Here is a 16,393-nt window from a genome sequence, read left to right as displayed (position 1 = left end):
CTCTCTTGATGGTTTCTGTGGGGTTAAATGGTTTTGGACAATGTTTTCTTTTAGGTTGGTTTGCTGGATGCTGTACACTTGGCGAATGAATGATTTATATGTTTCATATTTTATGCAGAACCTACACAGGTGGACATCACACGCAATGCAGGTTCTGCTTGTATGTCGGCACTTGATTTCTCTTAACGTTAATACCATTAAAAATTTCGAAACAGGAACTTCAAACTGATATGACATGTTTATTCTAAATTAATTTTTTTTTATCTCGTACAAAAAGAAAAACCCAAATTGGTATTTCATAATATAAATCTACCGTTTCTCGGCATTTCATGTAATATCACGTTAAAATGCGTATGTGGCATGCAACCGCGAGACAGATCCGATGTCAAGAACAACAGATCCGACTTAAAATTCTACGTGTCATTTTAACGGGGAGTAGACTAATTTTCAAAGTTCTTGGACCATTGTCTAGCATTAATAAAATTTACAGCAGTAATCTGCAATTTTCGAAAGTTAGAGGGCTATTCGTGGAACAACAGAATTTTGAATTATTCATGAAAAGTTTATTAGCAATCACCGGCTTCCGCCGACCAATACCCACCGGAACGAACGGCCAATGGCTTTACGCTATCGACAGCCGTCCATTTTAAGTTAAAAAAAAACATGCGACGGGCAATTTCGTCATCACGTGACGTACTACCCCGTCAACCTTTGGAAGAAGTGTCCAGATCCATCCGTCACAGCCAGTAGATTACGGACACGTGGATTTTCACGCTTGGGCATTTGGAGGGCCCACAGAGTTTGAACTCTGAAGTTGGAGGATAAGTTTTTCAAATAATATTTGTGCTTTTGGAATATTTTTTGAAAATCCATTGCAACTTGCAAAGCAAAAAAAAAAAAAAAAAACTACCTGGAATTTTCATTTCTCCACTTCGTTGAAATAATCAATCTAGATCAATTATAGTGAACATTAGATTAAAGTCCTCAAAACTACACTTCAAAAAAAAAAAGTGTTTCTCATTCCCTTTTTTTCCCTTCTTTTTTTGGTGATTTTATTTTAACTTACGGATTATTTTCATGACGTACACAATCAGCGGTTTGAAATTTAAATCTGGCCTCGTTAAAATTTTTAGGACAATATGTGCTTAAATAGTGTCTCGAAAGCATTTGTTTAGGAGACCATTCAGAATTTAGCCCCTTCAAATAGCAGGATGCGCACTAGAAAAGTAAGGTTACTATTTTCTAAGGCTTTGTTTGTTTCGCGACAAATATGGCGTCTCTGAAAAATATTTTTCAGGAAGTCGTTTTTTAGAAAAATGATGATATTTTCAGGTGTTTGCTTGAAATCGAAAGCGAACTGGAAAATATTTTTCGTCGTCTGTAAGAAAAATTAATTTCCGCATTTTTAGGAATATGTTCATCGATACAAGCAGAACTTTGAATTTTGTGTCGGGACTCAACTTCAGTAAACAACTCGATTTTCTCGAAATCATCATGAGTCTAGGGTTATGATTGATAGTGGCGATCCTGCTTTGCCTAAATATATCAGAAAATTGTTGCGCTCTCACTTTAAGTTCGAAGTACAATATTACTTTTGAGAAAGAAAACGCTTTTGACTGGCTTGTTAATTTTGGGATCGATAAACGCTCAGATTCTATATTCTCTTCATTACCTCCTAAAATCTTACTTCATGCTTTAGCCTGTGATAAAACAAGGGATAGCATTGAACCTTGAACTGTTCAACTAAGTATCAAATATTCGACAAAAAAAAAAAAAACCTAAGTATCAAATAGTTACAAAAAATCTGAGGTAACGTGTCAAAATCCAAAGCCCCGAATCCAAATTTGTTTGGATCGGGCCGGTGAATATCTTAATGGGATCATGTCTAGCTAAAAAGCCAATTATTTGGGGGATTTTCATTTTAATATTCCCAATGAACATGGGAACTCGCAATTCCGTGAGAGCCACACAAAGAGGGAAGAATTATAAAAAAAATTCTAAACCTATTATAATTGTGGCGATTTAGTTTTAGGCTTTTTTTTACCAATTCAGTTCTAAATTTTTTGCAATTACGTCAATCTAATTCATTCAGCCAATTTTAATTGGTTGACGTTGAAGTGGACGCTAATCGTCCAATGCTATATTATTATTTTTTTGAAAATTTTATTTTATTTATCCTTTTTTATTTTTTTTTCCCTCTTCTTCCTCTATCCGATTGACGAGGTCAAGCCTCGCCTAGCTGTGGCGAGGCTTGACCTGGCCGTCATCAAGTCGAGGCCACGTTGGGCGAGGCCGGACTTGGCTAGATCTAGGTTGGCCGGGCGACGATGACAAAAAGGCTTGGCCTCACTTGCCGGCCGACGCCTGTAGCCGGACGCCACCGGTTTCTTCAAAATTATCTACATCGGAAGGTTGATAGTGTTCCATACGAATGTAAGGGTATTGCTAAAGACGTAGGTTCTAATAATGAACCTCTAACTTGTCTTGATGTTCATAATTTTGAGCAAGGTGGTAGCGACTTTTGGACGCGTGGCCAGATGTGAGATTAGAGTGAAAGTTGAGGGCTTATTTTACACAATAAATAAATATTAGAGAAGAATTAGTTCTAGACTAAAAATGAGTGTTTTTTTACAGAGAATTTAGCCCATGAATGTGTCATACCCTGGCCGAGCAATTGACATTCACTCCATCCTTGAGTTCATGATGAAGCTTCTATTCGCTTGCATTTGTCGGCGGCTTTCGACTTCTGTTCATACTTTCCCTCCTATAAAGATGTCACTTAAGTTTCAGAAAATTGAGAAAAACAACAACTCACGGACCATTATATTTTCTTGTTAGTTGTCGGCGTAAATCCGATATGGAAGCTTTCCTAGGAGTAGATAAGTGGCTGGTCTTGTAGCCTTGAAGCTCCTTCAACCGGGAGATGCTTATCAAATTGAAACCGTTTTTATAAATAGAGACCATATTAAAAAAATCCACGTGTGACTCAAAAATAAATAAATAAAAACATACCACGTATGATGATTTGTCAAAAATGACACTCACGTGATCGATTTTACTCTAATGTGACATTTAAGTAAGCGAAAGAAAAGTTATGGCATTTAAATAAGAGTTATGGCATTCTAGGTGAACTTATCCCAGCATTTAGTGTTAGCTCGATAACTAACACGTTTAAATCCTAGTGTAGGGCAAAAATATATAATTTCGAGAACAATCACGTAAAATTATAATAATTGGCACGAAAAACCTACTAATTCCCTACTGAAAAACATAAATTGCATGGACGAAAATACTTTATTTGACTCCAACGCATGCGTGTTCCATCATTATTATTATCCTTCCACATTCATCACTAAATTTTCAAATTGGCCTAGCAAAGCAATTTTGGTTTTTGACGCAAGAAAAAGGCAAGGCCAAGCTGGTTCAACTTCCATAATTTAATTCGCGATGTCTTCACCGAGCCATCTTCTCTGTCAGCGTCCTCGGGAGCTTGTCGATCGCCGGCTGTGATCGTCCAGACCGCCTCCAAGGAATTAACGACGTCGGTTATGGCCGAAATGGAAGAAAATGCTTCTTCATTATCGGTGTACCTCCTGTGTCGGTCCGCCATCCTCACATCGGCGATGTCTACGTGCGTGGGCTTCAAGAGGCCGGCGACGATAGCGTTGCTGACCGTCTTGGTGGTCGCCGATGTTCTGACAACCTTTGACAAGCTTGTTGCTGGATTCCCTTCCATAAGTCGCCACTTCTTTCCCAGCTTCACACGTGCGATCCCCTCAACGACCGGTCGTACTGTTGACCAAAAAGTTTGTTCGTATTCAGGAAATGGATAGCCTGTTACAATTCCAGAATCAATTTTATATCCGTTTGTCAAGTGAATTTGAATAATAAAGTTGACTATTAAAATAAATGCATGTGTCAAAAAATATAAAGCAAGAAGTACTTAGAAAGGATGCATTTATTAGACTACTAAAGAACAAAAAATTGTCATAGCTAGTCAATTATTGTACATGTTTTTTCTCATGACTCATTTGGTGCGTTATATTTATGAATATATTGATAAAAGAAATCTATGAACCGAAATACACACATTCTTCATGATTTCAATTTGTTATAAGAACGCAATAGAAATCCGACACATTTAAGATATCTCAGCTAAGGTGTCATCTGCATCAAGATATCTCAACTTATAATCAGCTTTGATACTATTTGTTATGAGTGTGCTAACAGAAATCTAGTACCTTCATCTAGGGTGATCGTCAAGAGATAGTCCAAATCCGAACCTTTCAATATATCCAGTTGAACCCATATTCTCTCAAAAACTTATGGTAATAAGTTATGGACTAATTTGAATACATTAACCGCTTCATACCATACCAGTTTTTGGATCCGAGATTTTTTTTAACATAACTCACATGTGTCTCTTAACATAGTCTATGAGATCAGTGAAATATCTGAATTTTCTGGTTATTAAGAAAAAAGCCATTTCAATGAAAAACTCGCATTTAACGTTTGCGCTCAAGAAAAACCAAATTAAGTCCTAGAATGCAAAAAGAAGAAAACTAGGGCAAGGAGGAATTTTTTTTACCATTTGCTCCATTATCGAGGAGGCTGGTGTAGTCACTGAACTTGATGAAAACCCTCTCGAGAGTGTCCACCGTATCTTCGTCACAAACTGGAGGAAGCTGGAAGCCATACATAAGCCCCAGCATCACAAACGCGAAGCTTCTCTCTCCAATTCGAATCACCAGAGAGTCTCTCGACATCGGCCATTGGAGGTCGCAGACGCAGCACGTAGTCATCATGATGTGAGTCACAGCCTGAACGTACAGGTTGACCACAAAGTCCCCTATTCGCCAAATTGGGAGTGTCCCTTCCTCGCCAGGACCCATCTTCATCACGACAAACCTAGAACAGTTGAAGCTGAAAATCTCAGTGACAGTCCCATGAGGATGCTCTCTCCTTGTCCCCGACATTCTTGCGCAGTGTTCTCAGCTACCGATCTTGCACCTGCCCATGAAAATTCAAGATCCAAAAGGTTGAGAAGATGCAGAAGTTTCAGGGGATCAGTTTTGATCATGCAGAAGAAGAGGCTAAGAATAGGACAGAAGTAGCCAGGAACCTGGAAGTTGCGCCAGGAGAGGAGATTCCGCAGCCTTGAGGCAGGAGTAGGTTTTATGGGTCGCATGTGGCCGCCACTTGTGGTTGACTTGCCTCACTAGAGTTGACAGAAGAGGTAACAATGGGTCTGTCCAATAGGACTTTAATCACATTTCCACATTTTCAAATGTAGGATGGATATCCTCACACTTCCATATTAGAAAATTCCTAACATGGGCGTCATTTCCAGGGTATCTTGCACAATGATGATCATCATTTGTACATTTGGTAGGGTTATAAAATAGCACGACATAATATGCTTCTGTCCTAAGAGAAATGGTATTAGCGATCAAACCGTCCTTCTGTTATATAAGTAGGTTATTCATTCGTAGGTTTTCAAATCGTACAAAAGGATTCGCCCTTCTACAACTAGATAGTTACATTAACTCGTGGTTCTAATTTTCTTGCAAAAATGATCAAAAAAGTCCTAAATCTATTGCAATAGTGTCAATTCAGTTCTAAACTTTTTACATTTGTGCCAATTCAATCCTTCAGGCTAACTTTGGGTGGGTGATGGTAACGTAAACATTGATCGCTGCTGATGTGGTCACTGGGATTGACGTGAATAATTTTTAATAATTCTTTATTATTTTTCATTAGTTTTATTTTTTGTTTTTGTTTTCTTCTACTCTTTCCTCCGGCTGGTCGCGAATGCGGAGACCGGCCAAAGGCCAGAGCCGGCAAGGGCAAGGTCGGCCTTGCCCGGGCCAAGCCTCGCCAACTTCTCCGGGCGAGCTCGGCGGTGACGATGAGGGTCAGCCTTGCTAAATTTGGGCTAGGCCGACCTCACCATGGCTTGGTGAGCTCGGGCTCGGGCACCATGGTGGCCGAGCTCGCCTAGATCGGTAGCTCATCTAGATTGGTGCTGATAAGGCAAAAAGGAACATTAGATGGGTAGATTTGGATCTGTTTTTGCTTGCCATTTCAATTGCTAGGTCTTCGTACGTGTTGTGGTCGGCTGGCTGTCCAGCCGCCACCACCTTCTGGTCCCACCAATTAAACCGCGCATCTGGCACATTGCGAACACAAGTCCGAAGAGCACAAAGGCACCAGATCTAAAAGAGAGAGAGAGAGAGAGAGAGAGAGAGAGAGAGAGAGAGAGAGAGAAGGAAGAAGAACGGAACCTAGAAAGACCGAAACTCAACCCTAGAAAAACCGGAAGCACAGGGGTGCAACTGAGAGCAGAATCGGGACGACAATGTGGCGGAGCGATATGGCGACGATCTAAGCAAAAAGCGATGGAAATGTGGATCAAGGCTGGGGATGCAGGTCGGGCAAAACGAGGAGAAGAAAACAAAAAGAAGAAAAAAAATTAATAATAAATAATTTAAAATACTATAGCATTATTAAAAATTGTCCACGTCAATACCGACTTCTACATCAACGTTGGTCAGCGTGCACGTCAGCATCAGCTTGCTAAAGTTGGTACAAAAGACTAAATTGGCACAAATGTAAAAGGTTTAGGACTGATTAGGCACAATTGCAATAGGTTTAGGACTTTAATTTTCCCAATTTTCTTCGATCTCTTTTGATTTATGCTTGTTGCCATTTAGTTTAACATCCAAATTATGAATAATTGTTTAAAAAATTCTAAACCTATTGTACGACCGTTTATTCCGTTTGAAATTAATTTGGCCAATGTAATCATAAATCTTTTGATGAATTTTCAATGTAGTCAATCCAACCAATTTAGATTAGAAATCGCTAATATGTGGATCTAGTCAGCACCAGCTGCCCTACATGACATGGTTGACCAACGTGTTTGGCGGGGCTCAAAACGATGTCATTGTGGGACATTTCCAAAAACATTATCTATTCTATAACTTTCTTTCCTTCATCTCCCCGGATTTTTGGCTGGCGAGGACGTTGGGCCCTCGACAAGGCCAAAAATTCGAGAAGATAAAAGGGGAAAAAAGGAAAGATTCTGGATAAAGAAATATTCAAAGCGATGTCGTTTGAACCCCGTTAGACACGTCAAATCACCATCATGTCACATTAGATGGCGGCATTCACATGAACGATTACCGGCCTAAATGGGCCGAATGGATTACATTGAGAAATCATCAAAACTTTAGGACTACATTGGTCAAACTAAAAAGTTTATGATTGAATTAGTAACAATATAATAAATTTATGACATTTTGAATAATTTTTCCACCAATCTTATTTATGAATAAGTGATCGTGACCAACTTGCAATATATATATCGATTTCTTATCACATCGCTTTAGGTGTGGCATTTCACAGTTGTCCACTTGCTCTTAGTTCTTATGAATGCACCTTTCTTTCCAATTTTATTATAGAACCATTTACATATTCGTTTTTCAAATGTTGTACCACTAACATAAGTAATCAACCCTAAATTTCAGGGAAAAGTATCAAAAAAGTTCTAAATCTATTACGTTAGTATCAATTCAATTTTGAATTTTTCAATTGGACCAATATAGTCCTAAAACTTGCCATTGAACCAATTTCATTCTACACCTTCTTAGTTTATTGTTTGTTGGGTTTTTTCTTTCTTTCTTCTATGTTTCATTTCATTTTGACTAGTAAAGGTTGCTTGCAAACCTCACCCATGCCTTCGTTGACCACTGGCCAGGGTCACGGCCCTTGCTAGATCTCGGTGAGGGCCTCGCCAGCAGCCAACGAAGGCTTGCTAGCCCTAGACCAAAATGAAAAGAAAATTCAATTTTAAACAATTGTGGAAAATGTCCACGTTAGTGCCAATCACGCAACGTAGGAAGGTTGGCATCCATGTCATCAACTTTTGGCATGAATTGATCGGATGGACTCAATTGGTACCAACGTAAAAAAGGATTATGACTGAATTGATCCAATTGAAATATTTATGACTGAATTTGTACCAATGCAATAGATTTTAGACTTTTTTTGTACTTTTCCTTGAATTTCATGTATGTCTTTGAGGGTAAACAAAGAAGTTTGACCGTAGCAAATCGCAGAGCTACAGAAGATGATATTTGTTGAGCAAATGACAGTTTGTGGGGGAGGCAAAAGGGTGTACTTGTTTAAGTGAAACACAAATTGTGTGAATTAATTTTCTGAACTGTCACGAGTTAGGTTTGATGAGAATGATTAACTGAAAACTATTTACAATCAAAGAAAATATGAATGCTTAAAGTTATGAAAAAGAATTCTCTAATCTAGAAAAGGGAAAATATTTTCCTGAAAAAATAATTTTTCCAAAAACAATTTCCTTTATCATGAATTTTTTTTCCCGAAATAAACGCACAAGAAAGACAACTGCAGTATAAGGTCATAACGGCCCCGCAAGGATGCAGTCCTCTCGATGAAGGACGGGGCAGAAAATGTTTTTAGTGGGTTCAACACAACACTACAAATATAGAAAGAAAACCAAAATGTCAATGCTTTTTCATATGTAAATTTTGCCAAATCGTCAAAAATATGTGTAAAAAACCAGCAAAGTTCAAATGAAAAAGATAACAATCGACATCTCATTTCATTGGTTAGTGCCATCTCTTATCAAGAAACTAACACAATACTTCTATCAACTAGATGGATGGTCGAGCGATGTGTGACTTGATTTGAAGGTCATAGGTTCGATTCCTTAGTACAATCCTTGGTCTCAAGTGACCTTGGTCAATCTACAAATGACATTTTTGATTAAGGTGTATTGCTGGTCTTGGATTTTTTCTCTAGTATCTGATGAAGCTGTGGTGATAGACTCGTCTTATGGACGGAGTATTTTCCATTAACTAAATTAGACAGAGTTAATTAAATGACTTGATTGCACCAATTTAATAAGTTTTAGGACTTGATTGCATTTTTTTTAAAGTTTTAGTACTCAATTTCACTTTGGTGACAAGTTTTTTCCTAATTATAAATGAACTAGATTGCTAAATTAGGAAACATCAAACTAGGAAACCGTATATCAGGAAATACTAAACTAGGAAAGATAAAATAAATTAGGAAAACTTAAAATAGGAAATATCGTACTAGGAAACGTCAAATTAGGAAACTTAGACTAAGAAATATCATTATACCAACAAAAAAAAAAAACTAAGAAATATCAAACTAGGAAACATCAAATAAGAAAATATCAACCTTGTTTGAAGGTTCGGCTTCTAGTTTCTCTTGCAATTTGGGCTTTTTCAAAACTATAGTTCGACAAGAGATAATAGGGCCAACATGATGGGCTGAAAAATGAACAAGCTCGAACTATTCATGAACAGAATAATTATTCTCAAGTAAATCTTACCATATAGTTGAGCTAATTCATACTGAAGAAGAATGAAAATCTTTACATGCTTCGATAATTACAGATGGGGCAGAAGGAAAATACAAAGAAGAAGAAGAAGATCATTAGCCATTGGAAAAAGCAGCTCGGAATAAACAGTTCCTCTCAAATTAAAGTTAATTACAATCTTAAGTGGATCTACATCATACAAATTCAAAGAAGAGGAAGAGGAGGAAGAGGAAGGGTCAAGCAGAGAAGAATCCTTCAGAGACTGCGAGACTCAACGGGCTGTTGGGCTCCGACACCCACCTCACCATCTCCAGTTTCTTATCATCTCCCATCATCTTCTTCTTCACTCTCTCTGAAAACGAGAACACAGAAGAAGAAACCACACTCAGGCTCAACCCTTGAAACCGATCACCCGCACAACCTTCTTCAACCTTCAGCTTCATCCTCGGGCAATTCTTGATCCTCCTCTCATACTCCTCCGCCACCAGGATCGCTATGTCCGTCATTCTCTCTCTCTCTCTCTCTCTCTCTCTCTCTCTCTCCGTGTGAAAGGCAGCTTCTGAGTTCAAGACTCTGGTTCTTTTTCTTGAAACCTTGGTGGGCAAGGATATTCTTGAGGGACCTTTTTATAATGGATGAGACCGAGACAATGTGAAGTGGATAAGGCTCCCATATGGCTAATCTTATTATTATTAGTATTATTATTGTTGTTATTATATTATTTTCCCTATTGGGTTGGGAATGTTCTTTCTCTTTTGATGGTTTTTTTGTGGGGTTAGGTGGTTTTGGACAAAGCTTTTTCTTTTAGGTTGGTTTGCTGTGTGCCGTGCACTTGGGCAATGGATGATTCAAATGTTTCACATTTTAAAATGAACCAAGATAGGTGGACATCACGCGCAATGCAGGTCCTGCTTGTATGTCGGCCCTTGATTAATCTTAGGGTTAATACCAATAGAAATTCAAAAAAAAAAAAAAAAAAAAGAGAATTCAAATCGATAACTCATAACATATTTATTCTAAATGAATCTTTGTCTAACAAAAATTCAAATTGATATTTCGTAACTCAAATATACTATCTCGCGTAATTCCATCCAATATGACGTGAAACTGCGTACATGGCATACGATCACGAGATAGGTCCAACGTGGATAATAACAGAACCGACGTGGAAAATTTATTGTGTGTTGGGAAGTATGCATTTTAGTGGAGGGTACACTACTTTTCGAAGTTTTTGGACTACTATGTGGTATTTTCAAAAGATTAAAGGAGTAATCTGTAATTTTTGAAAGTTCGGGGGGCTATTGGTGTAAACAGTGGAAGTTCGAATTATCCATGAAAGTTTTCTTAAGGAAAACCGGCTTCCTCCGATGAAAATCCACCGAAACGAACGGCCAACAGCTTTACCCTGCCTCTAGCCGTCCATTCAAAATTGAAAAATACCAAGGGCAGTTTCGTCACCGCGTGACGTACTACTCCGTCAATCTTTGGAAGGAGTGTTTAGATTCATCCATCACCGCCAGTAAATTTCGGACACGTGGAATTTCACGCTCGGGGCAGTCGAAGGGCCCACGGAGTTTGAACTTTGAAGTTTTTGGAGAAGCTTCTAGAACAATATTTTTGTTTTTTGGAATAATTTAGAAGCCATCGTAACTTGCAAAGAGAAATCGAGAAAATTGTTGTAAAAAAAAATCATAAACCTATTTCAATTTTTTCATTGAGTATTAAACCTTTTTAATTTTACCATTTGACTTTTAAATCTTTTTACAATTTTCCAATTAAATCTTATTTTTCTTCATTTTCTTCTATTTTCCTTTTACTTTTACTCTTTTTTTTCATTTTTTTCTTTTATCTTTTTCTTGGGTTATATCGAAATTGATCGAATGAACTTTGACCTTAAGAGGGAAGCAAGGCCCTAAACTTAATGAAACCTTCAAGATCAAGCCCATTTAATCTCTACTGAGCCTACTACTTCCCTTGCTCCCGCCGAATGCCCCGAGTTCTAATTTTTCCTCTCTTGAGGGCTGGATCAGGTTTTATTTTTTTTAGAGGTCGAAACCCGAGTTTTAAAATTTCTTTTTTGGTCAAAACCGAGTTCTAAAATTAGGAAAGTGGATTTTCGGCAAAACTTGGAGAGGAATATAGATCTTGAGAATTCGGCACAATGAATCATTGGGGAAGATGGAGGTGACAGGTTTGAACCCCCATCTTCGGAAGGAGTGGGGTAGGGACGCGTAAGGAGAGAGCGGGATTTTGTAACCTGTACACGGTATTTAGTACATACAATGTGATTTATACAATAGAGGAATAATGACATAAATGGTCCTTGAACTTTAACCTAATGTGCATTATGGTCCATAAACTTTAAATTTGTTCAATATGGTCCTTGAACTTTAGCCTAATGTTCAATATAGTCCTTAAACTTTTAGTTTGTTCAATATGATATCTAGACTTTTGCTACATGTTCAATATAGTCCATAAACTATATGAAAATGTTCAATGTAGCCCTTCCATTAATTTAAGATCGGGGACAATAATGAATATTTTCATGTGGTTTAGGGATTAAATTGAACATGTACTAAAAGTTCGGCGACTACTTTGAACAAGTCAAAAGTTTAGGAACCAAATTGCACATTAGGCTAAAGTTCAGGGATTACATTGAACAAATTAAAAGTTCATGGACCATATTGCATATTGAACCAAAGTTCGGAGACTATTTGTGTCATTTTCCCTATAATAGAATATGATAAAATAGAATCACGTGACAAGGCAATTGGAAAAAAAGAGAGTACATAAACAAGAAGCAATTTCGAACGCTCGACGTCTCTCCCTCTTTCCCTCTCGTCCCCTCCAACTCCCCAAGCTCCTCCGACGTCCGTAGTAGCTCCTACCGGGCTACAAGCCTAAGGCGGGGTCATCGTCATCCTGCCGGCGGTTTCCTTCGACTTCAGAGATCGGCGAAGGAGCTTCTTGTAAGAAACGGTTTAGGAAAAAGAGCCGCAAGTCATGACGATGAGGATGAGGAGTCTGTTGTTGCTCATGTTGATGAAGAAAGAATAGCCAAGAGACGAACTTGTCACCACGAAGATGGTGGGCGGTGGCTCCGAGTCAGAGGAAGAAAGATCACACGATCAAAGAGAAAGGGAGCAGCTGGAACTACATCCGAAAGGACGAGATACAACGGGAACTATCGGAGGCTAACAGAGCCGAAATTGACATGAAAGGAAGAAGGGAAGAATGCAACTTCAGATTCAAGAATAAAATGTATGAGCTAGCGAAAAGTATCAAGAAAACACCGATGATACAGATGAATACATGATGCAATGAGTGTTTCTGCTCGTGTTTCTCAAAAATGGGTGCAAAGCTTGGGCAAGGCGTTGGTGTTAGGATGCACGTGTGAGTGAGTTGTGTTAAAGAAATCCCACATCGGAAAATCGAAGTGATGTAGAACAGTTACACGGAGAATCGGAGTAGTGTAGAGTAGTTAATATACCCATGTTGGCCCATAACTCATTAGCTTAAGCTTTTGTGCAAAGGTAAGTTAGATTGGATATGTTAACGGGATTGGACTTGGGTTCCCTCTTGGTGATCTCCCCGCACGAAGGTATCGGAGTTCCGCTACGTGCTCCTATCGGATGGTATTAGAGCTGATGGTTAGTGTCCCATGCAATTACCGAGCGGGCCCAAAGGTAGACTTCATAGTTATAAAGTTGGGCTATTCAACTTGAGATAAGTTGATGCGGAAGGATACCACTTCATGGTTATGAAGTTAGGCTATTCAATTTGAGATAAGTTGATGCGGAAGGATACCCGAATTAAGAGGGAGAGGATCGAACCTAACATTGAGCTCACACGTGAGAGGGAGATTGTTAGAATGCACGTGTGAGTGAGTTGTGTTAAAGAAATCCCAATTCGGAGAATCGAAGTGGTGTAGAGTAGTTAATATACCCATGTTGGCCCATAACTCATTAGCTTAAGCTTTTGAGTGAAGGTAGGTTAGATTGGATATGTTAACGGGCTCGGACTTGGGCTCTTTCTTGGTGATCTCTCCAGACGAAGGTATTGAGCTTCTACTGCACGCTCTCATCAGTTGGCTATTCTATTCGTTTTGAAGACCGCACCTCAAAGAAGACGGTATTATCAGTTGGCTATTCTATTCATTTTGAAGACTGCACCTCAAAGAAGACGGTATTGAAGTACATGACAAATGGAATGTTGTTGCGTGAGTTCCTGGTTGAACCGGATCTTGCTAGCTATAGTGTGGTGATGGTTGATGAAGCCCATGAAAGAACGCTTTCCACAGATATTCTTTTCGGATTAGTAATGGATGTTGCTCGCTTTAGGCCTGATATCAAGTTGCTTATTTCAGGTGCCACCCTAGACATTTAAATTTCCAGGAAGGCAGTATCCAGTTGGAATTCTTCACACCAGTGCACCTGAAGCAGACTACTTGGATGCAGCTATTATTACTGCTCTTCGAACACATGTAGAGCGATCAAGAGGAAATTGAATCAGCAGAAGAGCTTTTGCAGCGTAGGATAAGTTTCGGCACCAAAATTGCTCAACTCATGATGTGCTCGATGTATGCTAATTTGCCCACAGATATTCAGGCAAAAGTATTTGAACCCCAGCCAGAAGGTGCTCGTAAGGTGGTCCTTGCAACAAATATTGCTGAGACATCATTAACAATTGACCGAATAAGCTATGTGATTGATCCAGGGTTTTTGCAAGATGAAATCATACGACCCAAGGATGGGAATGGGATCACTGCAAGTGACTCCAATCTCTGAAGCTTCAGCAATGCAAAGAGCTGGCCGCGCCGGAAGAACGGGTCCAGGTATGTGTTTCTGGCGGTTGTACACGTTACACAATTGCAATAGGTGTAAAACTTTGTTGATAATTTCTCCCACTTAGTATGTGAAGTTCTACACCTGTCTCACAAAATTTAAGATTTCTTTCCAGTTTTCCAAATTAATCCCTAGTGACAATCGATTACCGGAGACTAGACATGGCCGGTTCGGTGGAACCGTCGGTTCCAGTTCCACGAAAAGGTGGAACCGGCGGTTCCGGGCCGGTTCTGATTCGGAATCGCCGGTTTCCGAGCCCAATGGCTCTTTCCCCTCGGGCCTCTCCCTTTTAAAAAAAAAAAAATGGGTCGGAACCGGCAGTTCCGGGCTGGTCAACGGGCGAGTTCCAGGCCCCCGGTTCCATTTGGCCATATCTACTGGAGACCACTGATGTTTTGTATGCCCTTTGAGAGATCTATGCTTTCAATTTGTAGTGTTTGAGCCCGATTCTTGCTTAATAGTAATCAAGTCGTGCTAGCGTATGGTGAGTTTGTATCTAGACGAGCTCGAACACAGAAAATGATTCTGGATCTGGCACAAGTCAAATTTTCAGTATTTTCAAGCGGGTCAAGTTCGAGTATAACTATGACATATTACAAGAAATTATATTCGAATGACGTACTTTTAAGCGGGTCAGAGATCTGTACTATGACGTATTTTCAGCAACAACATGAACTCTCAAATGATAGGGGACCTTGCGGGTGGTGCAATGGGCAAATGTGAACCCTCTCTGCAGAAATGGAGTGACATATTACAAGAAATTATAACTATGACACATAAGAAGTGGCCAGGCAGCAAGCTATGCAGCATGCACATTTTGCTCTGCAGCAATAAAGAGACAAGTAATCAAAATATACATAATTGACGGCAGCATGCTTCGCGCGAGCTTTATTATATGTCCAACGTTCAATATTGAGATAATTTTAGAGATTTTCCCTGGCTTTGTCCTCGTCGACAAACAATTCGAAATGTCTCAAACTTTTTCGGAGCAGGTCCGAGTCAAATAGCAACCATTCAAATTTTTATTCTTTAGAAAAAGCTCTCATCAGTCAGGTGGGCCCTTTTCGAATTCAACTTCTATAATTTCGTGTGGAAGACAGAAATTACTAAAAAGATATATGGAGATTCTTCCTCTTAAAAAGTATATTTAGATATCAGCACTTGAAGTAAGAACTTAGAGGGAAAAAAAAGCATGAAATTTCAGTTAAATTCATAAGAAGACACATGCCAAAAAAATCTACAAATGAAAAATTGTTTGGTTGAGAAACAGTCAGGCATTTTTCACTGCATACATACTCACAAAAATCATCATCTAGCTAGTAATTGAGAAAATGAGGCATAAAGGACAGGAAATAAGAGATGATAAGCCCCGACAAAGCCAAAATGGAGCAAATCTAGGGAAAATTTTAAATAAAAACCTGAAGTTGAGGTAAGAGAACATTATTTCAATTAAAGGATTGAAATGACAAATGTAGTCTCAAATAAGGGTTTTAACTCACCAATCAATCAGATCATAATATGATCGGGGGCATTTTCGTCGAAAGCCTTTTTACTTTTTTGTCTTATTTCTTCTTTGGTCTCTTTTTATTTATGTATGATTTCTTCGGGCGACGCTATTTTCTCTTCCATTTTGGCTGAGACACCCATTTCTACTAGTTAACTTACTAAAATACCCTCCTTTTTATTCAATTAAATGTTATCTTTTTTATCATGCTAATCCACAAATCTACCTTTATTTTTGGTTGATCTCGATAAAAACGGAAAAGTAAAATTGATCACAAAATGGAAAAGATAAATATGTTAAAAGCATAATAAAATGTCGAACATATTTGTATTTAGATATGTATTAACAAAGGATAAACACATGAAGGAAAAAAAATGAAATTTCGTGCTGTTCAACTTTATACAAAGAAAGGAATTAATATCAATTGTAAATTTAATCTCATAGCAAGTGGATCAACTTACGCGAGTTTGAAAGTGCAAAATGTGTGAACAAATTTTCAACCTCATCTTACAATTCATATTAAAATGTGAAAAGCTAAAAAAAAAAGCACAAATAAGCGATTTGTAACTTCAGAAACCTACAGGTCTATTTAAAAATTACCCACAAGATCAAAATTTGCTTGATAGCTATATTGGATTTTAAATTTCAACTTTGAAATAA

This window comes from Rhodamnia argentea, chromosome 11 (assembly GCF_020921035.1).
Source record: "Rhodamnia argentea isolate NSW1041297 chromosome 11, ASM2092103v1, whole genome shotgun sequence".
In the NCBI taxonomy this organism is placed as follows: domain Eukaryota; kingdom Viridiplantae; phylum Streptophyta; class Magnoliopsida; order Myrtales; family Myrtaceae; genus Rhodamnia; species Rhodamnia argentea.
The sequence above is the reverse complement of the archived record's forward strand: the minus strand, read 5'-3'. Positions refer to the sequence as shown.